The 26,006-nt window shown below is 46.1% G+C and overlaps 1 long non-coding RNA gene across 1 annotated transcript; it reads left to right on the top strand.

The window, feature by feature from the left end:
• The first annotated feature begins 348 nt into the window (after nt 1–348).
• Nucleotides 349–25,446, top strand: LOC309671984. The gene is made up of 3 exons (XR_014269207.1): nt 349–453; nt 24,887–24,977; nt 25,399–25,446. It is a non-coding gene; the product is annotated as an uncharacterized lncRNA (long non-coding RNA).
• Nucleotides 25,447–26,006: the final 560 nt, after the last annotated feature.

The raw sequence follows: 26,006 nt of genomic DNA, 5'->3' as shown, positions 1-26,006 counted from the left end.
CCGTGTGCTGCGTTGAAGCCCAGAAGAAGAGAATAGATGTGAAGTGGGACTAGATCATCAAGGAAGGCAGATCCCAGGGGGATGCTGAATATAACCAAAGTGTTTGCAGCAAGAAGAGAGCCATTTGCTCATTTGCTTCTTCCCTCCTCCCCTTGGCAAGGCTGTGGACATATTCTTCTGCCCGCTATGTCCTCTTGTCTTGAAATGGGCTCAGGGGCTGAGCACCAGAGGCTGTAGTGGCTGTGGTTCGACTGACAGTGCTTTCTCTCCTTAGGGATGGATCTCCTCGGAGTCTTTTCCTGCCATGCAAGACCTTGTGGATGAGGAAGCACAGGGCAGGTGATGAAATAAGGGCCATGATGCTGCTGGGCTACATTGTGGTCCTGAACAGAAACATCCAGGCTTGGTCAGGTGGAAGACACCACAAGTCCATGAGGCTGAGGCCTGGCAGAGGTAAGAACTGAATGTATGGCTCAAGAGGTAAGAACCGAATGTATGAATCTCATCCCACTTATAAGACATGATAGTGCTGCGGCAAACACTGGTGGGTGAGTATGGTGTATGATGGCTGGGCAGGGGAAGACAGATCCTTTTCATCTGTCATTTAGGTACTGTTGGACTCGGCTGCCGCAGTCAGGCAGCATGGCTACAGGGTCATATTTGGAAGGCTTTCTCAGCAGTGCACACATGTTAATGATGTTTGAGGAGTAGTTTCTGTGGGAGACCTGGGAGCCAGGCAGCTCTGCAAATCAGCCCATTAGTATTTTTAAAAGAAAACCTCCATCCTGTAGGAACTGCTTTGGCCTCTGGAGACATGCCAGAACTGTATCCCAGACTGCACTGCATCCGCTTCTCCTATTAGATCTTCCCCTCTCTCTTTATCCACTCCTTTTCCTTTCCTCCTGGCTAGAGCTTTCTATTGCTATTTTATCCAAAACACAGTTTAGCTATTGCCTTCTGTTCTTCTTTTGCCTGGAAGTTTGCACAAGGATAGGTTGGCGTTTGTTTTTGGTTTTTTTGTTTTTTTTTTTTCCTCTTTTCTCCTTTTGGAGCTAATCACCCTGGTGAAATTGAGCTGTAATACAGTTGGCAGTGGTCAGATTGAGCTGAACGTGTGTGCTCCAGCACATACTCAGATTCTTGCATCAATAAAAATGAACACAGACAGCTGCAAAACGAAAGAGATATCGCATGGCCTTGTTTAAAACACACTCGCGCAAAAGCATGAGCAACCTGAACAAAAGCTGCCTGTCTCCTCTTTTGAGGTGGGTTAAAGAAGAAGTTACTGGGCTTGATGTGCGCAGTGAGAGGAGGAGACCGCGTTTCCCCACCTCCTCCCTCTGCCATCCACAGCTGTGCAGCAGGTAGAGGAGATTGTGTTTGGTGGGGAGGATTTATAGCTGTTGTGAGTCAATCAGAGTGTCAGGGTGAATCAAGCCTGACGTTTTTAACATCTTCCCCACACAAAGGAGGGGCAAGGGGGAACGGAGGAAGCAATTGTAATTTTATGTCTATATCCTGTTCAACTAATCAAGGTGAGCAAGAGACATGCCAGCCAGCAGAGATTTTCCTCTTGTTAGCTTGATCGTTTCTTTGCTTTGGCTTTTCCTTTCCTTTCCGGGACTACTGTAGCAATCTCCTCTGTGAGGGGAGAAAGATGCAGCTGATCAGTGCTGGAGGCTGTAGACAAATGGTTCTTGCTTCTCCAGACTGTCTCTTGTAGTATGTCTCTAATCAGGTAAGTGAGAACTCATGGAAAAACGCATTTTGGCAGAGGTTTAGCCCTGGCTGCCGTCTCCTCACTCCTATTCAGACCCTAAATCTACTGCTAGTCCTGAGGTGGCAGTGCTGTGGTGTACCATATCCTCTCCTGGTCCCCTCCTACCCCTCTCAGCAGCACCCTGCTTGGGTTGGGCAAGCCTAAAGGTGAACTATGGAGGGAAGGAATACCTGCATCACGAGGGGAGACTAATTCCAGGGGATTTCCAGCAGCAGCATGGCTTAGGAGTTGTGCTTGGTATGCCTCTTGTCTTGCCTGAGGCACATGCAGCTGCAAAGCATCCCCATGCCTCTTGCCTTGCTGCCAGCACAGGCTGCCTCCTTTCATCCCAGTTAGGCTAATTCCCTCTTTTGAGTTAGGAGAGGCACGGAGGCAAAATAAATACATAAATAGGTGCCTGTTCCTCGCCCTTCTGATGCTTTCCAGAGTGTTGGTGTAACACATTGAGAGCATCCTGGTTTGACTACTGGGATTAGCAGGGTGCTCTACCTTTTGCTAGAAGTGAAGATCCAGTAGACTGGGATACCTTGTGGCAGTGGAAAGGCTTGTGCCCCAGGAGAGGACTCTGACAGCTTCAATGCAGACTTCTAGCCCCTGGCATGGGGTGTCCTGAAGGTGAATGACAGGGAGCCCACACAGTCCTGAGCTGGAGCTGTTAAGCAGCATTAAAAGCTGCATGCTGGGTCCGTGTGCCGTCAACGCAGGGCAGCATCATTAGAATTCCTTGTGTGCACAAAAGTGGGCTAAGTCATCAGCAGAGGGCAGGGAGCCTCAGAGCTCAGTGGACTCCTGCTGATTTACACCAGCTGGGGAACTGGGCCAAATCTGTCTCATTCAATGAGTGATCATTCAATTTTTGTCTCTGCTATCAAGCCCTTAAACAAAAGCCAATTGAAATCAATGGGAGACTTTCACTGTTTTCAGGGTTATAGGCCTAAAAAATTGGATGCTTGGGGAAAAAGCAGGCAGGGAAAGAGAAAGGGAAGAGAAGAAGAAATAAATGCTGCTATAACATTATGGCTTACAATGTAAACAGATGTGAGTGAGAAATGCTTTAGTTACGATTCTCCAGCAGCCACAATTCAGTGAAGCTGTACATGGAAATGTATACATTGAAGAGCATTCTTCCTTATGTAAACCACTCTGCAGGTGCAAAGGGAGCTCATCCCTCTGTGAATCCTCTGTGAATTTCTCTGCATGTCCTATTTCTATATGTGATTAAGTTCTCTGCTCTTCCATTGCAGTTAGCGTTCTTATTAGTGGTAAGCACATGCTCCATGGGATGGCTGTTACACACAGAAATGCAGGAAGAAGCGCTGCCTTCTGCTCCCAGAAACCAGCAGGATTTTTTTTTCAGTAGCTGGAAGAGGGGGAGGTGAATATTTTGTCCAGCCTCTGGCTGTATTTTGATAAAATCCTTTGTCCAATGACTGCAAAGTATTTTGCAAGTACAGCAGGGTAAATCCCCTTCAGACAGGTATTATCTGGCCTATTTTTACAGCTGAGAATTTGCAGCCTTCGGAGCCATCTAGGCGATGGTGCTGTCTTCACCTTGTGATCTCCTCGGCTGAATGAATATGTCAGGATCGGTCCTTTCAAATCCAGCCCCAGTTCAAACACAGCCCTCTAGTACGTCTGGGTACAGTTAGATCCTTCCTACCTCAGCCTCCCCATCCGTATAACAGGTATGACAATCATTCTTTCCCCTGGGTAAACATTTCATTATGCGATGCTGCTGAAGTACCTCGGAGGGGAGAAGACCTACAGATAAGTCTGCATTCTCATTTTGGCTATATTTGTGTGCGTGTTTTCTGCTTTAACTGCCGTTCTCTTGCTTTGCCTGCTCATTAGTTCTGCCTGAGTGCAGGACCTCTCCAAAAAATGCAGTGTTGGCAGCGGGCATGAATTCTTAACGACTCCTGTCTCTAATGACAGAAACCGGGGCCAGGCAGTCAGTTTGCTTGCTGAGAGCAGGAGAGGCAGACTAGACCGTGGCTCCGTGCGGCTTTCTCTTGTCATGGGGGTGAGTTTGCAAAATCACAGGAGGATCTGCAAAAATATGCTCAGGTGTTGGCCTGCTTCTCATGCTGCAAGGAGAATTGCTTGGGATGACAGACGGAAAGAGATGCCTCTCAGTCTGTGGAAGGTGTTGAATTTGTTTTTAAAGCTCACTCTGGCCTCTCTCTGCTGTTCTACCCAGGAGATCAACAACAGATTTTGACTTTTGAGCCAAAGCTGGAAATCCTGAGCCGGACTTGCCCAGTGCCCTGTTATGCTCTCCAACTTAATGCAGAAGGAAAATATTAAATGGGTAAACAACCCCAAACAAAACAACACAGCAATCAGTGTAAATTAAAAAATGCCAAGGGTTCCATTCTACCAAACAGGAGAAGGACTTGTCTTACTTATTTTTAGTGATGTTTTTGTTGTCTTTCGTTTCTATTCTGTACTTGCATTCAAAGATTCCTTGACTTTTTGAAAATTTTTAACATAAGCTATCTTTTCCTTTTGCAAACTCTTTATATTTTGTTTAAAAAATAAGTCTTGGTAAGTTAGAATAGGTGGGAAGGGAAAAGCAGGTGAATCCTGCCTGGGTGCTATTAATTCTGTTTCATTTAATTCTAGGGGTAAGAAGAAATAAAGAAAGAAAGAAGAAAAAAGCATTCAAAATCTTGACAATTCTTTTATTTTGTCTCTTAAAAGCCAAATCAGAGAAAATTACAATTTTTGATCATGGTGGTGAAATCCTGAATTTTCATTTTGGTGGATTCCTGCTGAAATGTCATTTGGAATTGTTTTGTTTCTGATGAAATCTCAGTATGCATTGAGAAAATTTCAAGTTGATTCTGGGCTGTCCACTCCCTCTTAGAGCTTTGGTTATTTCTTTGGATTTGTCTTTCTTTCTTCTTTCCACCTCCATCCTGATCGATGCCGTTCTTCTACTCCCATTTCACTAAAATTGCCACCACCAAGACAGTTAAAATGGCCATGAGGTGTTTCCTTCCTGGACGGACAAATTGGGGTTGAGATCTTTGTGATTCCGAGATCTGTTGTCTTGGGCTGACCAAGTTGCCTTCATTTCACACATTGTTGCTGGCAAGTTTTCTTTGTTCAGCTCAGAGTACCTTCCTCTGCTTCTTATATATGGAAAGGCAGATTTTGGCGGAGGGATATTCCACATGGACCATGGAGGTTGGTCAGGTAGGCTGGATCTCTACTTGTGTTGACTGGGGAGTCATTCTGGCTTTGCAATAACTGAAGTTCAGCTTCCTTCCTAGCTTTCTGTTCCTCTGTAGCTTAGATCAGCTAAATAAATAAGTAAATAAATAAAAATGGTGGAAGCCATTTGGAGAATCTTTGAAATCACAGGTTGATCTTTGATTTGGAGGAAAAGAAAGAGAAAGCTGGGAGGTGTCCTGGCCATAGGTGTACATTTTGGGCTCTGCTTTCTGTCTCAGTCCCTTCTATGTCCATGGCCCCAGGGAAATGAACTGGTGTTCAGCCTAGTTCTGATAGACAGGGGCATGCATTTTGCGCCTCTGTTGGTGGTCTTGGCAAAGTAGTCTGAAAATCAAATGGTCTCTGGATTCTGGAGCTTCCTCTACAGGAAGCCAGTGACATGACCTTGGAGACGTGGCCTGGCCATCCCTGGACCAGAACTGTCTGCAAAATGTGGAGCCACCACCTTTGGTGGCACCCTGATGCTCTAGACTATGGCTGAGGAATGTGACGCCTGGTGGTGCTCTTCTGCTGTGTTTGACCATGACCTTCCTTTTGCTTGGTGGGTCTGAGCCACTGATGAAGTACCTGGCTGTGTCTGTTCCTGGAGCTGGAGATTGGCTTTGGAAGTGTGCCACCCAAATGTGTCAGGTGTGGCTGTAGCTCTCAGTGGGGCTTCCAGAGCTACTTCAGCCCATAAAACTCCTGGCTCCTTTAGGCACAGGCTGAAGTTCACTTTGACCAACTCCAATGTGTGTCTAGTAAGTGTCAGGCTGCCCTCTCCATTGAGAAGCAAAAAGGACACCTGCTGGGAGGACAACAAGAAGACAGAAGGCTTAGACAAGATGCTCAGCTACCCCTGGCTGAAATGCTCGGGATCATCCTGAAAGTGGCTGGGGTCTGGCAAAGGTGCAGTGCATCCCTGGGATGAAATATCCAATATCTATTTGTAATGAGGTCTTTGGGGCTCTCTGTTCTGCCTCTCACTGGCAGGCAGTTCCCTTCTTTTCTGTGTACTTCCAGCCTCACGAGAAGGCATCTTGATTCCACATTCCACTTGTTCTTGAGGACAGCTTTTGAAATCCTGTCGTAATTATTCACGAGCCGTGATTGGAGCCCACGCTCAGAAACACTATTTGCATCCAGGGAGGATCTGATTATAATTGTCACAGGGAAGTTTGTTTGAAACAGATTCTGTGTCAGCTTGAAATTTCTTGATGATGCTCCTTGGGCAGGAGAACTGTGCAGGAACAAGGTCCAGAGAAGGATAATGAAAGGGACTGAAGGTGTCAGGCTTGGATATGGAAATTGCTTTTTCTTCAGGGAAGATGAATGCGGTAGGACTGCTTAGCTGGAGAAAAAGCAGAGCTGTAGAAGCTAGAATTACCTGACTGATCTTCAGGGTACCACTGTCTTCTCCACCCTGAAGACTTGAGAAAGATGCATGTTTTGTTCAGGGTGGTTGATTTAAATCACCCATTTTAATCATGATTTAAATCAACAAGCAGGAAATCTTGATTTAAAAAACACATTTTAATCTTGTATTTTAAAGTTCATTTCCTAATGAAACATAGTTTCTCATTGGTTGGCATAATTTGGTACTATTTTTGGCAAAGCAGAAGGGGATGCGACACCCATACATATTTATTGGTGCAACTGTATAGCTTAACATATATCTATTCTGATTTGGAGCTTTTACATCTTTTTATTACATTGGAGACATGGAAAACATGTAATTTCTGATTTATTAGACATAGCATCTTTTTTTACACTTGTCTCAAGCTATGCGAGAACAAAAATTAAAATGCAATTAAAAATGCATGAAGAAAGCATTTTGAAAGTTTGTTGTTGGTATCACGGAGCAGAGGGCTGGAACGAGCCTCTGCAGATAATCTACTCCGTATGCTGGCATTGAGGCAAGATCAATTACACCTTTCCCCTCTGCACAGGTGTTTGTTTAACCTTTCCATACATGTCTCTGGTGAAAAATTCTGCAGCTTCCCTGGTTTCTGTTCTAGTGAGAAAGCTTTTTTTAATGTCTAAACTTAAGCTTTCTTTGCTCCAAGTTAAATTCTTTCTTCTTTTCCTGCCACTCTGAACACAGAGAACAACCGACTGCTGTCTTAATAACTTGCTAGCTACTGGAAGATTGTTATGCCTCTGTGCCTTAGTCTTCTCTTTTATTTTATTTTATTTTTTTTTTCTCTAGGCTGAATGAACCAAGTTCATTTAACCTTTCCTTGCCAGTTCTTCTTCCTAAAGCCGTGACAGTTTTATTTCTTCTCCTTTGGACTGCCTTCTGCTTTTTTGTCTCATTCTGCATCTGCAGTGAAATGACTTTGTGGATGCTTCAAAAGGGGAAATTGCTTGCTGCGGCATGTAGGCAAACTGCGGAACTCATTGCTACGGGATACTGTGGATGCTAAAGATTAAATGGGTTTGAAAGTGTTTAAACAAAGTAGTGAAAGATGTTCCTGAGCTGTGTGTTGCTGGAAGGCTTTGTAAGATTGGGATAAGCAAGATGAAGAGGGAGGTGTGGTAAAATGCTGCTGCTCAGTCGCATGGTTTCATTGCTGGTTTTGGGGTGCTGCTGGGTCTGTTGGGGTCATACTACCACCACTGCACTGCTCTGAGTCCGTGGTGTTGTGATGTACAGGAGCCCATCCCACTGCTCTGTTTCAGCAAAGTGCGGGACATGTCTGTGTTTTCCCCCCCCTCCCCCCAAGCTCCTCTTTACAGTCTTTCCAGCTTCTGCCCTCCAACTAGCTGTAAAACTGGGGGCTGGCTCTGACTCAAGCACATTGGGAGTCAGAGCCTCAGAAAACCTGGATGGTAGCAGGGGGTGTATGAGTTTGATGGGATTTGCATGTTAACCAGAGGCTGTTGAAGTAATGTTCTGTTCTTTCCTATGGCAAATACAAGTGTGGGGTGGTGGTGGTAACTTTGCCGGAGCACGATGGTGGTTAATGCTATACCAGCCAGGCTGTGCTAGCGCTGTAAACAGCCGTCGGGAAGCAAAATCTCTCTCTTCCCCAGAATGTACTGGATTCGACAGCTCTCCTTTTATCTGTTCAGAAAGTGCTGAAGTGTTTCTAGCTGCTCTTCAAAAGCAATTCTGCACTGCCCAGAGGGGGCTGTAATTCACGTGGGGAGCCAGGAGAAAATGATCCTACTCATCTCAGCAGAAGTGTGTAAACCACTTAACTTCTGGCTTCAGCTCCTGAGTGAGATTTAAACGTAAAGATGGGAATGTGGTTACAAGGACTCTGTGGGTCACCAGCAAGGTAAAGGTACACTGGAAAGCCACCACTTTTGGAAAGGCAAGCTTAGAGGAGAGCAATGCTTAGTCCTGCGGCATCTTCAAGGGTGTTCAAAAAGGTAATTGCAGTCTGGCTTTCCTGTTTGCCGAGACCTCATGGTGCTCTGTGGTTTTCATGAGAATATCCTGTTATTGAAGGTCTTTAGAGAGCAGTCCCTCTTTGCTCCCAACTGTTCTTAGGGTTCTAAATCCCTTTTTCCTTTTCAGTTCACCTTGTGGAGGGGAGCACTCTCTAGAAAGACCCTGCCTGGGTTTAACTCCGCAGAGGCCACTGGAGCGCAGTGTAGGTGTAGCGATGGTGTAGGTCCACTGTTCCTTGGGTGAGAATGAGGCCGCTTCAACTTCTGTGGGGAAAGCTGGGATGTGGCTGCTGGTGGACTGAGGATGGGCAAAGCAAAAAGTTGCTCATCATCTCCTAAATGATGCTCCCAAGAGGAAGATGGGTCTGGAAGGGACTCATCACAGGTATGGCATCCCTTGCGCCTCTTGAAAAATATTTGCACTAAATGACGTCTTTGTTTCAAGAAATAATAAAACTGGGCAGCTTGCAAGCCGTGGGCTTGTGCTTGCCTTCTCCTTGGTGTTCATGTGTTTGGCAGTGTCTTTGTTTTTGCTGAAGGAGCGTGGATTTCTTTTTAACTCTTGCTGCTCTGTGCAAGTAGAGAGCAAGCAGAGAAATAATCAGTTTGCATTTTGCAGGTAGGCAGAGGGTGGGGCACCAAAACCCGCTCCTCTTCTTTAATCTTGGGTGCTGAAGGTGATCAGAGCTTTTTATATAGACCTTTATCTGTTGGCAGCTTAATTAACTACTGATCCCAGAAAGCTCTTACAGAACAATTGATTTTATCCACTTCAGTATCATTACCTCTGTCCTATTGGCACCCAGGCTGTTGCACAGCCAGTTCTTGGGTGGTGAAAGCTGGACATGGTTTCCTTTCCTATGGATATATCCATATTTCCTATGGGTATATGGATAAAGCCCCATGAGTTCATCCATAGGTTTTTTGGATTAGAGATTTAGATTTAGAGAGAAAATAAAATCCTCTCTGTCTGTAGCTGTGTGTGGAACACATGGCTGCAGCTGTAACAGCCTTAGAGTATGAATGGCACAGGGCAAGGAAAACATGATCAGCGTTGTTTCATTGCTGCCTTGCCTCACTGTTTCTGCTCCACACCTGACCTGAGGACACACGTGAGAGCAATACAAGATGTTCAGCCCCTTGTCATGTTTCCTTGCCTCTGGCCTGAACCTAGGTCTTTTGGTTGCTAGTTCTTGCAATTTTACTGGTAGCCCTCCTGGTGATACATGTCATGTTGAACTCCCGTGTCATGGGAGCATGTGACAGAGAGAATCACAGCCCTTATTTTAATAAAACTTAATTCCCCTGCCTCCATAAAAATATATATGTAAAAAGACACAGCTGAGCCCTCAGGTCTAGATATGAGAAGGTAGAGGGAAGATCTCCCCCCGGTGTGTGTGTGTGTGTGTGTGTGTATTTAAGCACTTTTCTAGTGCAGGGATGTTGGATTCGCTGAGGCCAGTGCAATGGGGATTGCTGGGGTGAACTCGGGTTTGAAGAGATTTGAAGCTGGCTGTGAAAAAAGTAAATGACCTGAGTCCTCCAAGGGTAGAAGAAATTCATAATGGCAACTAGAGCCAGAGCAAACAGCTTTAAAAGTTGATGCAGGTCCTCCCCCTCTCCCATCCCTTTGGCATTCCCAGACACCTGCTTGCTCCCCTTCCACCCACCCAGCACAGAGCCCACCATTAACTCAGCAGCTCATCACCTGGCCAGTTAAGCACATCCACCTCTGGTGCCTCTGTCTGTCCCTGTGCCCTTCCTACAGCATCCATGACCCTATATGCGTCGTGGCAGACTCCTTTCTGGAGCTAAGGGCAGTTGGGTTGGCCCCCCCCTGCATGTGGTCCTCTATAGTGCTGTAGCGGAGGGAATTACTTCTCTTTTTATTAAAGAGTGATAAAATACACCAGCACACATGGTGACATCTCCATACAGATGAGCTGATGGTCCCTCAGGCCTGGAAGTGAGCTGAACCCTCCCCTCTGCCTCCACAGACCCTGGGACAGTCAAAGTTGACTTTGTCCCATGTTTTACACTGGCTTAGTACCTTGCTGGGTCTTTCTGGGTTGCTGGTTGTTAGGGGGCTGATGTTTTCTGTTTGAAACCCAGAAAGGGTCACTAAGTCAACCCGTTTGGTGTCCTGCATGTCTAAGTGAGAGAGCCCCAGAAATGTAATGGGCTGCTCTTGGGTGCAACAGCTCATGCTTGATATTTATAGAGAAATAGTACTTTGAAAAGACCCCATTTTTTAGCCTCTCCTGCTGTTCTCTAGTTAGAACTGAGCCTTGCTATTAATAAGGGAAATGCAGACATCTCTTCACAGTAAAGGCAAAAAAACCCACCACCTTTGCTTTCGACCTTGTCTTGTCAGGAGCACCCTGCTGTTCCCCTCCACTTTCTTCCCATCTCACAAAGGGGGTGGATTCTCTCTCTCAGTTGTGTTCCTCACTAGAGGACTGGTTGCTGAGCGTGGCTATGCAGCCATACTGTATCCCTTCTGTTGGGTTTTAATGGCAAGCAGAAAGAAATGTGCAGTGGTTTGGGAAAGGGGGAGTTTGGAAGACCTGGGGGTTAAGTCTCTGTTGTGCTTTGGAGTTACTGTATAGCCTTGGAAAAGTCACTTCTGTGCATCTGCTGTCTACCTGTAAGCGTAGCCTCTGTCTTGCGTCAATGTGGTCTTGTCTACTTCTTTAGCATTAAATGGTAGTCATGCGTCACTTTTAACCATATTCCATCCACGGAGGAAAATATGCGGGTGTTGAAACAAGGGTCACTTTGAAGCTGAGCCTCAGACGTTTGTGATTCTCAGGTGCTTTCAGTAACATGACCCATGCTTTATGTTACAGGCTGGAAATACTGCAAAAGGCTATTTTGAGCCCTGCTAGCTTTAATTGAGATCCAGGCTCCTACCAGTCCTTGCAAAATGAGCCTGACACTCTGCGCTGTGTTGTTCTAGTGAAAATGTGTGTCTTAAGCTTTTTGACTGTACTTTGGATAGACATTTGTGGTCTGAGGTGTGTGTAAGCTCCGTCAACAAAAGAATGGGAGCTCTGTCTCTGCAGGACTTGTTGGATGTGTGTCGGGATTCTGCTTTCATTTTCTGCTCTGGAAAATCACTGGCTGTGCAAGGATCTCCAATGAGAAAATGCTTGGTTAAAAACTTAGAGGGATGCTCCATGGTGAATCTATGAGGGAATCCTTTTCCCAAGTCTCCTCCAGTCTTCAGGGGCTATTAGGAGATTTATTCATTTATTTTGCTCAAAGCCTGCAGGTTTATAAATAGGGGTTCTTTTCTTCAGCTGAGTTGAAAGGACCAACTTCTATATGATTTCCTTTGGGACTGGAGCTGGCTGTCTCTATTCCTCAGTTCAGGACTGTAGCAGTGGGGAGAAGAGGGGAGTGGGGAAAGCCAGGAGAGCATCAAGAGGGTCTTGGTTTGTGCTGAACTAGAAAAACCTGCATCATGGCAAGGATGGATAGCAAATCTTGTGATTACGTGCCCAGTAAAACTTGTGCTGCTGCAGCGGCTGTTGCCTGCCAGAAGGATTAGCCCTGTAGAACTGCAGCATCCCTGCTTTAGGTGAGTGTATGAGGAAGGGGCTGAGGATGTGATTTGGCTCTTAGGCTTAGGCCTAAGAACTGCTTGACTTTAGAAGGTGTGGGGGCAAGGGGCAGCTTTCCCTGGGCTGGTGCAACACTCAGAAGAACATGCTGGCATTTCTGGGGCCTCTGAATGTCACCAGTATGTTGAAGATGGCTTTGGGCTCATGACTGAGAGATGCTGTCACAAGGAAACTCACAATGTCTGAGAGTTTGCACAGCTCATTGCAGGACTGAGATTGGAGAAAATGGGTGGTCTGGCTTCTCTTTCCATTTTCTTTTTCCTATGTCATAGTTGTGAAGATTCAAATACTCCTGGGACCTGTTCAAGTCTGAGGCTTCTTGATCACTCGGTGGCTGGTGGGGTCACTTTCACCTTGCAGAATGGATTGAAAAGCTTTTCACTGGAGCTCCTCACCCTCCTGCACAGGGATCGAAGGGTTATGCTCCTTGACTTGTGAGACAGAATGACTGCGGGTACTGCAAGAGAGCAGGAAATCATCTCTGTAAAGCTGTCCAGAAAGCCTTGAATTCAGGTACAAGCCTCATGTTTATAGGAACATAAAAGGAACCATGGAAACTAAATATGGGTCAGAGCACCTGCAAGTAGAAAAAATGGAGGGATTGCAGAGTTACCCTAATTTCTCTGCCTTTGGATTTGCTCTGCTGGTTTCAAACCTGCCTGGGATCCTAGGCTCTGAAGGTGTCTTTGGGATCCACACGAGGAAGGAATTTTCTGGGGAAGGCAGCAGGCAAAAGACCTCATCTAAATGTCTGTTCCACAAGGGTCACACGCTGCTCAGCCATACGTGAGATGTTGCTGTCTGTGGTGTTCCTGTTGAGCCCCGAGGGAGGTCAGGTACCTGGAGAGGAGTGAAGAGCTTTACATGTGTTTTTGACCTGGAACTTCAACTTTGCTTCCCTTCGCTCCCTTATCCAGAGGATTATCCCGTGCAGCTCTGTATGCCCTCCTGGGTCCTTAGCAAGGATTCAGCTGCTTTCCAGTCCCCAGCTTCATCACGGGGAAGCTTTTTCACCTAGCTGCTGCCTGCATGCTTTTGGTGACCCTGGGTGTCCCGTCAGCTGTTATAGGCCATTAAAGGATTTGTTTCTTGGTGTATGAAAAGGCTTAATTCAATTCTCATTCTCTCCTGGCATTCCTCGGAGGTGAGTGTGTCCCCTTGGCATGAATCCTCTGATGCCGCTAATTGACTTGAAAGTAGCTCATGTCTCCTTGGAAATGTCACCCAGCCCTTTTCAAGTGCAATTCCATGCAATCAGGATCAATATGTTTCTTTAGCTAAGGGTATTAGCACTTGACTGACAGCCCCGTGGCATTAGCTTATTCATATGGACTTCCAGATGCTCATTTTTCTTCCCTGTCTCAGCTCTGGTCCCAGTAAGGGGAGACAGAGCTTGGAGTGGAGTCATCCACTGGGCTGTAATTGTTCAGAGTGCTGGTGGGTACGGTGCTGGTTCTCCCATGCCTACCCCAAATCTATAGGGTGCTCTCATCCCCCATTTCCCAGGTGAAATCAAACTGCATTGCCCCATCCCCTTGTTCATCATGTCATGGCCTGGAGATGTTTTGGAAAGGCAGGGGCTGAATTTTGCTGCTCATTTTAATCAGTGCAGTGCTTCGTTTGATATAAGAAAAGGTGTCAGCATATTTTTGCAGTACCTTTACACAGAGAATATTGTCAGTGTAATTATCTCTCCTCAGATCCCTACCCCCTCATGCTCCTGGGGAGGCTGTGGTCCACAGCAGAGGACTTCCCTTGCTTTCTTCATCGTGTGGTGATGCTGGGGTGGTCTTGGTGCTGTCCTGGGCCAACGTTTGGGGTTTTGGTTACCATCTTTCCCTCCTGCTTTCTTGCTACAGGAATGTTTTCAAGTTTGTCTTCCCAGCAGCCCTGTGTGAAAGGGAAGTACTGCTCTCTTTACTTAGAGGCAGGGGGGTGAAAGCACTGGGAAATGAATTTAGAGCTTACAAAAGCACTTGAGGCAGTGCTTCTGTGAGTGAATTTGATCTGGGCCCAGGTGCCCTCTGCTTTTCTCGCCTCTCTCTCTAATAAGGCTGCCGCAGCTGATGCACCTGCACTGCTCCTCTGGAGAGACCTCACATCCCTTCTGCACCCCAACTGTGCCTCTTTCCTTGGGAAACAGGGGGGACTTTGCCCCCTAGTTTGAGAAACACTGACTCAGGGGACTTAGAGCAACAATTCAGAAGTAGATCAAAGAATATTTCAGCTTTTCAAAGGAAGAAACTGAGATGCTGAGAGACCAAAACCCAAGTCCTAAGCAAGATGTTTCTCAGACACAATTCTTCTGGGTGCCCATCACCCTGCCTTGCAGCTAGCAGTGCTCCCAGCTCTTGAGAAAAGCTGCTCCCTGGCATTGGTACACGTTGGAGCCGCAAGGAAAAAACCTGAAGTTAGCTCCCAAGTGGCAAACATCAACATACAGAGGAATGAGGTGTGCTGCACTGTGGTACTGGGAAAACTTTGAGGGCTTCTCTGCCATGCTGTGAATTTGAGCCTCTCTCTTGCAGGGCTGGTGAAGGAACATCATTTGCTGCCATCTGGGATTTGTAGCTGCTACAGAGGCAGAGGTGGGGAATCTGTGTCAGGGAGCTGCTGAGAGCACATTCCTGAAAGGCACATAAAGAGATAAACAAGAAAGCCTGGAACTTTTAATCTGTGAGGCTGCCCGGATACCTGCAGGTGCCTCTGACTGAATTTTGTGTCCTGAAATTAGTCAGGAAGGAGTTAACGTGCATGCCCTATGAGACAGCCAGAACGAGTGCATCCGAAACTCCAGCAATCAGAGGCAAGCAACAATTATTAACGCCTCGGCATTTAATGTGGCAGATCGCTTACGCCCCCAGTTATATTGTGTGTTCAATTCCAGAGCACTCGGAGTTGTCAGTCAGCAGGTCCATAGATCATGGCGACCTTAGCATCATGTCAAGGGGCTTCACTCCATCAGGGATAATGAACATCTCCCACCGGTTTCTTCCCATCATTCATTTGAGATCCAGAAGTTCATCATGCAAATGACAAACAATGTTAATTTTCTGCAAATAATTCCTCCAGATGTCCACGGGATTCCAGCACTCCTTGCCCAGAACAGTAAAATATGTTTGTCTTCCTCCCAATAATTCATCACCAGGCCCACAAATCTCCTCAAACTCTCTTTAAACAAAGCAGGAGACAGAGTGCAGAGGATAATAGTTCACTGCAGATGTGTCTTGTGGTCTCTCTGTGATGCATGTGGGGAAAAGAGTGCTGGGAGACGTCAAGAAGTTTCTTCTTGGGTGACCTGAGTTTGGCTGCACTTAGTCTTGCAAATATAGTGAGTGTGATCATCTGATCCAAGCCTCACACAAACACAAATCAACGTGGGAGGAGAAACTCAGGAGGAATATTTCTGGGCTTAAAATTTAGGTCTGGCATGCAGGAATGGTTAGATCTGGAGTGAAACCTGCTGCAAACCTTGTCTGCGTCACTAGGGGACTCTCCATCGGTTAGGCTTTATCATGGATCTGTATCAGGCTGTGTTTTCCTATGAGTACCGAGTCAAATAGGCAGTGTTTGGTTTCTCCAAGCATCTCTCAGCTCCCAGAACTCCAAATCCAGCCAAAAATATATGAAGAAGTCAAATCCAGGGAGGTTTAGGCCAAGGAGCACAAGAAGAAGTTTTGGCTTGGACGGATTTGAAGATATGATGCAGGAATATAGCTCCAGCCAATGTATCAGGAATAGGACAGGCCCGTGATACAAAATGGCTGTATTTTTCACTCGCAGCCAGGACAAAAATCCAAGGAGGATGGTGCAAATTCTGGGCTCCTGCCCATGTTCTAAGGAAAGTAAAGTTCAGGAGAGTTTGGGGGCACCCAGCTTTGCCTCAGGCTTGACGATTTTCTGTACTTGTGGTTTATTTGGTTGGTTATATAAAATTATGTATTTAGTTTGATTGGATATGTATAAATATATGTATTGTTTTATTTGGTTGGACGTGAACAAAAACATGCACATCCCAAAACTTTCACCTCTGGCTGCTGAGAGCGCCCAACTGCATGCTCCTGCCTTGCGTTGGCACCCATGAAGAGTTTGAGTCAGCCTGGGGGCTCAGTCCCAAGTTACAGCATGGAAATGGCCTCACCTGGAGACAGGACTGTCTCAGCACAAGTGAACAATGGAGCCACCAACTAAGAGCAAGGCTTGCATGTGCCGGAGGAGAGAGCACCCGAGACTCCATGGGAAGTCCTACAAAAGCATGAGGCCCTTCTTGCCGATAGCACAGCTGAATAGTGTGTGGTGCATTTGCTTTGACAGGTGGCTATTGGTGATCTGCTCTTCTCGATCTGTTTGCCACAACCCTAGCAGGCCCAGCTTTGCAGTGGCTTTTTCCTCTTCATTCCCCCCCACTTCTCCCAGTCCTCAAAGCATGCACCTGCTCGCTCCCCTGCTGGCCTTTTCACACTGGAAGGGTTTCTAAAAGTCCCTCTAAGCAGCAGCTGCTGTATGGCTTTTGTTTGGGTTTTTTTTGGTGTTCTTTATGATGAGCTGGAAATTCATTTCTTTTTCACTGGAGTTGGACTATCCATTCCTCACGTCACAGTGCAGAATGAGCTTGTAACTCTCTTGACTGCCTCATGGCTGAGTTATATGAGTCTTCTGTAGCGTAGCCCAAAGGGTTCGATTTAACTGCGGATGTTTTGAAGAAAGCAGTGGAGATCTAACAACTGTCTAGTGCTTTTGCTGTCCATACACTTGGAAAGTTTTTCTTAATGTTTGACTGAAAGGTTTCTCATTTTAAATTAAGCTTAGGATTTCTCATCCTTTCCACAGGTTTTTTTCCCCCCTTTCCTTTTTGCTTGTCTGAAGACTGTAACCATGTCTCCGTCTTCTCTAGACTAAGCATCACAAATGCTTTCCGTCTCTCCTTGCCAGCCATCTCCTATAGATTTCCAGTCACTGTAGTCTGTCTCCCTTGGACTGTCTCCAATTGTTCATACCATCTTGGAGATCAGCATCCCAAACTGGACAACATGTTCCAGCTGAGATCTTAGCAGTGCAGAAGGCATGTGAGGATAATTTGTGCGGCTTATGCGTGACATCTTTTTCTGCTTTGATCCTGGTTGCCCTTGGCATGATCTTGAACCTGTTTTGGGGTAAATGGGGTGAAGTGTTTCAGTTACTGTCTAGGCCACCTGTTGTTGTCTTCTTGTCACTATACACGGACACTAATAAGACCATCTGTTGTAGGAACCTGTGTCTCAAATCAGGGATGCTTGGGTGAACTGATATGAAAGGACAAAAGATGCAGTCTGCTTGCAGGAACTGAAGCTTGTTAACCCCCCTGCAGATGCTCTCCATATAGGGTCCTTCATGAGACTATTTACAGGGTGGTGTAATATGCATGCGATGCCTATTAATATGCAACCTGTGTTGAGTTCCACCTTAGCTGATTTGCCGTATCTTTCCCACATGTCTGCTTGCAGCAGGATCAATGCCATGCAGGTTGCTTGTCTGGCAAGTCTAGAGACTAGAGAAGCCACTAGTGGCTTGAATTTAAACCCCCTGCAGATGACACTGGGGCTTTGCTGCCTGTTTAGTGTTCCTTCCATATGGGAAGAAATTGGTGGGGTTGTCTACTGGAACGCTCTTCTACTCATAGAGCTGTGGAAGACCTATGGGGAAAGAAACAGTCTCCTCACTCTTTCCTCATCCCTAGCTCTTTGCCTTTTCATAATTTCTCTTTACAGCCGTCACCTGCTTCATTTTTTTTTATGCCCAGCTCCTCTTTGGTCCACTTAATGAGTGATAATGTCATAATGACACTGTCCCATGGCTTTGTCCCTAGCAGGGCAGCATCTAATACTGTAGTATTTGCTCAGTTGAATGGGTCACTGGTTTTACTGGACTTGTTTGAAGGACTTGATATGGATCCAAGTGCTGTTCAGGGGCTGGGCTATGTCTTGGGCTCTTGCAAGGGGGTGATTATATTTCTTCCAACTTTGAAACACCTTGACTTTGGGGTGTGGAGAGCAAAACCAAGACATATAGTTGTGGAGCAGGGTGGCAATAACAGTCATTAACAGGAGAGGATTTGATCCCAGCCAGCCTGCTTGTTGGCTCATTAGCTAAGCTGGCTGGAGGTAGAAGGGAGGGCAGGTCCAGCCAACCGCTGGAAAAGGTGAGTAGGAAACCTCCTGAGAGGAGGAGGGACTGAGGTCCTACAGTTGTTCTCCTGCTCCTGTTCAGGACTAGGCCTAAACTAGAGTGTGGTTCTGACAAACCCTGAAGACCTTATGACTTCCTAGCATTAGGGATGGAAATGCAGATTTACTGCGATGCGCTGGTGTAACTCCTCAGGTGATACTTGTGTAAGTACAAGACATGCTGCCTTTTGTTTAGCCTCTGTCTCTGTGGAAATGGCCAAAGAGAACCTACAAAATCCCTGGTTTTTCTCAGGAGTTTACCCCCAAATGTGGAAGTAAATCAGTGCAACTTGCTTGTCTTGCCTTTACCAGAGTCTTGCAGGCAATCATCTATTTCTGGCTTCACTTGGATGCTGTTTGCAGTCCAAATACTGACAATTCTGTAGGAGAGCCCCCTTCTCCACCTCAAACTTGTCTCCTGGAGTCAGGCGATTAGATAAGACTCTCTTTCATCTAAGTGCTTTTTCTTATCTTTCTGATCTGTGGAGGGAAGCCGGCAGATGTCATCTTTAAAGGTAAGGAAAATGGAGCCAGCATTTTGTATTCCAGAAATCTCATTATTTTCCAACAAATATGCTGATTTTGGATGCTGAGGTTTGGCAGTGACACAAGGGTCATTGTTGAACAAAGTAGAAGCAGGTTAATCCTGGAGAAGCCTGTATGGGTAAAATACACATTTTCTATACGCGTAAAAAACGTGAATTCTCTGGGTCATGTCAAAGAGTGAGGCATTGTGGGTAGTTTCCCTTTGACTCCAACTTGATGGTAGCTTTCACAAGAGGAAAAAGTGTGTTTTAAGAAGTTACTTGATACTGATCTGTCCGGAGTACTTTTCCCAGGCTGGATTTGGGGAGGGATTATCTCAGATTCTCATTTAGTTCTGAAATCCTGGGTATTGGTTTTATAAACTAAAACCCCTTCACAGCAGGTTGCTTGTTCTGTCTTGTTGTTTTAGCCTGATGCATAGGAAGGAATTTAAATTTTCTGAAAGGATGGGGCCAGAGCCTCACCGGGGTGAATCGGCATCGTTCAAATATTTAAAGGCAGTTGCATCAATACTGGCAGCTGAGGATCTGGCTTACTTTGATTAAAATCTGATCAAGATTACTCAGCCTTACCAAGGGACTTGGATTACCAGTCTATAAAAAGAAGAGTAGGAGAGGAGAGGACATTAAATACAAAAATAATCCAATGAAGGATGTGAAGCTAAAATCATTGCAAATTGAACAATAATGAAACCATCCTCCTTAAACAGGTGGATGGCAGCAGGGCTTGCAGGTAAACACTGGGCTTGGGGCTAGGTCTGAGGCAGAAATGTTGCTCTTGGGTTTCTCATGGCCATGGCCCAGTCTTTTAAAGGCAGATTTTTTTTCAAAGGAGAGCCTTGCTCATTAGAAAATCACCAAGGGAGTGTTGCGGGAGGAGATGTGGGTGACAAATCCTTTGGAAAATCCTTGCCTCTGCTTCCTCAGGAGACCTGGGCTGGTGCCAAATCTCACTAGCAAAGAGGTGATTGAAGCTGAAGAACAGAAAATCAACTCTCTTACAGATTTCAAAATACAAAATGTGCGTTTGTCTTTAGGGTTTCTAACAATGGTTGAACTTTCCCTCTCCCCTTCCATTGAAGCATTTTTTCTTCCCCTGTTTTTTCATTCCCTTTTAAATGTAAAACATATTTAGGGAATATTATTATGCTGTGTGATTAGGCTTGATGGACAGTGACTGATAGGGATGCCGCACCAAGCCCTTCACTCACTGGGCAGTCAGCAGAGGTGGCCTTTTTCATGAGTCTGTCAAACCACTCAGCACGTGTCTAGCTTTTTCAAGATTTCTTATGCGTATGGTCGCTAAACTCAATATAATCTGGTCTTGCCTGTGTTCCTGTGAAGCAGTGGTGTGGCTACTGGTAGGGCAGGCATACTTGGGTCCTAGGCTGGATGACTTTTGAAGCCCCCAAACCCTATTGGGGGCAGCAGATTTATCTATCCTCTTAATGGAGCACACCAGCTTGCCCAATAGGCTTGCTTGAATGGGAAGAACATCCCTTGGTGATCTTTTTTAAAGACATGTGGAAGGAGATCTTCTATGGGGGTTGCAGGACTTGTGATTAGGGTGTCCTTTTGTATCCAAGACAGGCAACAATGAACAAGATGCACAGTGAGCCAGCTGTCTAGAGTTTGTCTCGAGCGATTAGAAGATGCTTTGACTACATCAGAGGACTCTGGCAGCCTGGAGAGTGGGGCTGAGTGGCCTTAAAAATACCGGTGATTTAAACCAACACATCTAAGGCTGTCAGAAAGGCAAGGGGGTCATTGTGGGACCTCCTGGGCAATTATATACATGGATGGTCAGTGCTATCGCCTGAATGCCCCAGCAGCTATGCCAGTCTGTCCAGTTTTCTTTAATTGGAATTAGGGTCAGATGAGGATAAGATTGTGTTTTAATAAGTATTTGTTAGCAAGTGCTTTCCCTCCTCCTCCCCCCCCCCCCCCAATATTGTTAATTTTCCTTGCAGTGACACGTGCATCGTTCAGCTTCTGTTGCTCCATGTGTCATGCTCTGTTACTCCATCTCGCTCGGAGCCAAAGAGCAGAGGGAGGACTGCCAAGGCTTTTTCTGGGAATTTGCTCTGGTCCTGCTACTTCCTTGGGAGTGTGCAACTGATGTGTTTTGTTTGCATGGGGGGAATAAAATGCTCAAATGTCAGGTTCTGAGCAGACTATCAGAGACCAAGGCAAGGACCAACTGCTCCTTCGTCTCTGTGCGTGGGTGCCCACATACACATAGCCATGGTAAGTTTTGGGTGATGACTTTTTGAGAGAGAGAAGTTGCTAAGCAGTAAATGGTACCTCCTTGCCCTATTTTAAAAAATGTGAGACGTTGCTTAAGGCAGCCTTAAAATAAAGGTGCTTCTCCCTGCCAATCCTTTCCCAGGTGCAAAAAACAGGGGCTACAAGTGGCTGTGATACCCCGTAGAAGGGCACTCCTCTCTATCTGAGGTGCAATTATATTTTCACTTGCGTTCTGTGTGAAATGGCGTTTAAAAACATCGTTAATTGAAATGCATTGCTGAACACATTTTAAAAACACCTGCTTCCTTGTTGGAGACACGATTATACTTACCCAGACTAAACCGCTGCAGGGAAGGCAGAGGTGCGGTGCTCTCTGCAGCTGGCTGGGCCACTCATTTGTTAGCACGGAGTTGGATTTTCAATGACTCAGAAGGGAGCTCGGCTGCCCCTCAGCTATTTGCAGATCTGAGGATCAGTGCTACTGTGGTTATGAACCAGGACTCTGAGTATTGCATTGAGCAGAGCTGGGACCAAAAGCCGTCTCAGTCTCAAAGTGCATATAAAAGCAAGCAGCTGAGGGTTCCCAATTACCAGGTTTGCACAGGGCACTCGCAGGCAAGTCCCAGAAAAATAATAAGGTAGATGGTAGGTATGGGATTCTTGCTGCTTGCCTCAGTTTCTTTCAGGCCATGGGAGGGCGCAGAGGGAATTAAAAATTTCAAGGCTTTGTTTGAACCACCTGAAGTAGGTTAGGAATGAGAGATGAATGTTGTGCAAAATCAGGGGCTTTACTACTGCAGGAGCTGGTAATGCTGAGTATCTTATACTTTCTGATTTATAATTCCTTCCTGATTCGGAGTCTACTATCAAATATCTTTGTATGCAAAGCCTGAGGAATATTTGTTGGTGTCCTGGTTTGAGCGACAGGGGACTAAATTCTCTTCTAATACTTGGGAAGACTGCACTTTTAGATAACTTTAGTGTCTGAATTTGTGAAAATATTTACTTTCTAGCCAACTATGATGTGTGGGTTTCAAGGTCACAGTGTTTTCAAGCTCGCCAGGTGCAGGGATGAGGAGGAGCCAGACCCGGGCACTTGACCCAAGCTGGCCAACAGGATTATTTCATACCATCAACGTCACATTCACTATAAATTAGAAAGTTTGCCATAAAGTTCTCTCTCTCCCTTGGTGGCTGCTATCCTGAGAACGTCATGCCCTGGTGCTGGACTCCTGAGGTCTTCCCTTCCTCCTGAAGCCGTAGCGCTCACAGTGTCCAACATTTGCTGTCCACTGCTGGGAGTGCACAGCTTCCTGCTGATAGAATTGACTGAGTATAATCTTTGCATATTCTGTATTGGTATTGGGATCAATATTGGTTCTTTAGTGCTATTAATGTTAATTATCTAATCTTACTCTATTAAATCTGTTTATACTTCAACTCCCGGGTTTCCTTGTTCTTCCTAATTCCCGTTCTTGGGTGGGGAGGGGTCATCGGGTGATAGAATGATTGTCTAAATGACAACAGATTGTTATGGGTCTCTCGAACCATAACAGTTGGGAAAGCCCATTTTCTTGAGGGACATGCATGCGAGCCTTCTCTACCTGGTAACAGCAACTGCAGAGCTCTTGGCCACCAGAGTGGGCCAGAATTACACAGGCACAGGACTGGTAAGCAGTAGTCACTAGTTTGTGTAGCTCCATGACCCACACCTATGCCTGCAGCAGCCTGGGTTGCAGAGCCTGTGTGCTCACTCAGTGTATTTAACCTCAGCTCCTGGTGCAGTAGGTAGCTTCGTGCCATGCTCTGAGCTGTGTTTGACTCTCTGTCCTACCTGGGTTTCCTTCTTCTGAGGCCTCTAAGAGTTGGGCAGGTCAGCTGCCCACAGCCAGTTGTAACACCCTTCCTTCTTGCTTTTCGTTTGCTTCCCTGAGAAAATATGGTTAATGTGGTTTTGGCTCCTTTTTGCCCACTCCTAATGACTTTCCACCCTGATGGCTGATCTCAGCTGTTTGTGCCAGAGATCTTAAAGATAATGAGTTCCTACCAGCTTAATATAAATAGATGGCCAGGGAGAAGACTTTATCTTTGCCCCTCTTTGCCAAGGGAGTTCAATCCTTATCAGTCTAAGAGTATCTGTGTATGAGAGAATGAGGAAGAGAGAGGTGTTATGAATACCTATGGGGAAAACTGCGCTTGGAGCCAATATCCTACTGCATCCTGGAGAATCCCCCCATGGTGTGTAACTCCATGGAAAATGGAAGTATTGCTGGCTCTGCTACTGGATGAGCAGTATGTGAGGCTTTCTGTGGCTTTCTTTCACCACAGCCTTTCATCAGAGGCTGGAAACAGCGATGTGTGTGGTGGTGGTGGCCTGACTGGGAGCAGAGAGCTCAGGGACAGGAGCCTGGCACTGGAGCGGAGGGTTGCAGCCTGCTTCCCAGGGGGATGAGGCTGTTTTAGCCTCTGGCTGGTTGACAGGACACTTTTTCCCTGCAGCAGTACTTGCTTTCCCTGGGCGATAGCCACTTTTTTTTAGGATTGTCCTCTGGCTTGTCACCCAGCTCCTTTCCTGCCCGCTTTCCCTTCTGCAGGAAGCTGGCTAATCAAGAGTGTATCAAAATCCATCTGTCTACGCTGGTGTCAACAAACTCAGCTTCAGGGATATTTTAAACAATTTTCTTTCCACACTCTGTAATGGATTTCATTACCAAGGGTATGGAGAGCAGGGCTGCAAAGGTATTTTAATTACATCTGATTGTAGCATCTTGCAGGCTTGCCCTGTCAGTTGTTCTGGCACAGCACCATTTAGAGCCCACTTTTGCCAGCACAGGCATGCTAGCTAGGGGTTTACTGATCACAGAGGAAAATACTTCATATAATATAATATTTCACTCCTGACATCATTTTGGAGCTGTGTCTTCTTTCCCTGCCTTGCTTTTGTGGGAACAGTTTCTTCTGCACTAGAGGATTCTAGTCCTTCCATATCATGTCACTTAGAAGCAGTAAAAAACACAGTCACCTGTCCTATTGCGTGGGCATCATATCTGGGCAGAGCAGAGGTACTTTGCTTGCTCTTAAGAGAACCTGCCTTACTGCAAGGGAAATGTCCCTTTGAACCCTTTCCCCAGCTCGCATCTTGGTTTCACAGCCTGTCAACATAAAAAGGGCTTCCCTTTTTCTCAGTCAAGCAGGGGAAGATTGAAATGCTGTCTCCAGCAAGACTATTTGGGGGAAGAAGGAGGGAATGAGACACGGAAAGCTGCTGGTCTTGCTGTGCTGTAACACCCTGATCAGACCCATGGGGCTGGATCAGTGACTGGAGACAGGCAGAAGTGCTGCAGGTGCGATAAAGCACATTTTTGGAAGTGCCTGCGCACCAAACAAGAGGAACTCTAGCTGGGTGCATGCTGAAATGCTAATAACTATTGTAACTTTACATGGCGTTAGGTGTGTTTTCACTAGTGCTCATGGCTAGTGGTATCTGCAATGCTGCCTGCGTGTTTTCTGGAGCATTCAGCAGGTAGCAACTCCCAGTGCCCATACTTTGACCTGCCTTTTCAAAGTGTTTAGCACGTAAAAGGCAGAAACTGTTTGAATCTAATCTGGGGTTTGGAGGAAGGAGAGTCCAAGGAGGAGGAGGGCAGAGTTAAGGTCATTTTTCTGTGTGTGACTGCTAATATGCGTTTCCATTTTTGCTAGAGTTTTTGGTTGTGATTTAATAGGAAACTTAATCCTCAATATCCTCAGTTTTTCAATGTTGGGATGTGTTTGTGTTCCTAACAACGCTCATCTGTGTCATTTCCTCCTCTTAATAGATATAACCTCAGCTGCAGATTAGAGAAGTGTTTTGTTTGTGATTCCTAGGTGCTCAACACTTGATGCATTTTCTTCCTGCCGACGCAGGGCAAACTCTGCTCCTCCCTTCTGGCCTGGGTTGCAATGATGGATTAAGTAGGTAAGTAATAGAGTGGTAATGAGATAACCACTGACATCGAGCATTAACGTGGGAATAAATGAAGTTACCATCCAGAACTAATGGCCTGAACTATCACTGGGTTGTAATTAATGAATGTGGTGGCTGAGATTTACAAGGATATTTTAGGATGCTGCTTGCATGCAGCTTTGGGTTTTATGGCTTGGTTGGAGAGAAATCAATTAATGCCAAGAACTTAATGAATGGGCAGAAGCTGTTCTTGTCAGTTTGTAGTGCCCCTTTTGTGAAAAAGGCTAGACTGGCATGTGGAGTATCTGCCTTTTCTTTACTTTGCGGGTGGAAGAAGGTAGGATGCTGTGGCCTCTGACTCTAGGTCACTCTTTAGTGCCTAGTAGAGATGTTGCGAGGTAACCTGGACGTCTTGTTTCTTCTGTTTTATCAGGGCAGAGTAGCAGGAGTCTTTGTGGAAACAGTACATCTGAAGTGAACCCATGCACCAGTCTGACAAATTTGCTTGTAGAAGGGATTGATGGTGATGGGGATTCTCCAGCCGGGACCTCTGACCTGAGCAAAGACAAGCTGCCCTGGTTTGCCCTATGAAGGTAGGACATCTTGTTCCTTCTTCAGGTCTTCTCCTCCCTGCAGCTGTGGCTCTGCCCCCTGCATGTCACCCCCTCCCTCACTCTGCGGTCTCGCTCTGGTGTCCCATGTGATCTGATGACTGCCTGCACCTAGTGCGTGATCCTCCTGGAGCAGGAGTTGAGGCGTCCAAGCTGCATACATGCAGTGTGCCCAGGCTCAAGGGGCCTTGTCTGGAGAGCTATCCTTCCCTGCTCACATAGCTTACTAGGCATGTGACCCTGCTAAACACTTCTGAGATGTGTGAATAACACTTTTGAGGTGGTTGCTAGGCTCTTGCAGAAAACACAGCAGAGCAGTCAAAATTCTTCACGTTAATTGGTAGGAATACTCCAGCCATCTAACTGCTGCCTTCCTCATCTTTCCATGGCAACACTCTCTCTACAGCAGCCCAGGTGCTTGTGGTTGGAT

This window comes from Vanellus vanellus (assembly GCF_965231255.1).
Source record: "Vanellus vanellus genome assembly, chromosome: 5".
NCBI lineage: Eukaryota > Metazoa > Chordata > Aves > Charadriiformes > Charadriidae > Vanellus > Vanellus vanellus.
This window is presented reverse-complemented; position numbering and strand designations above follow the sequence as displayed.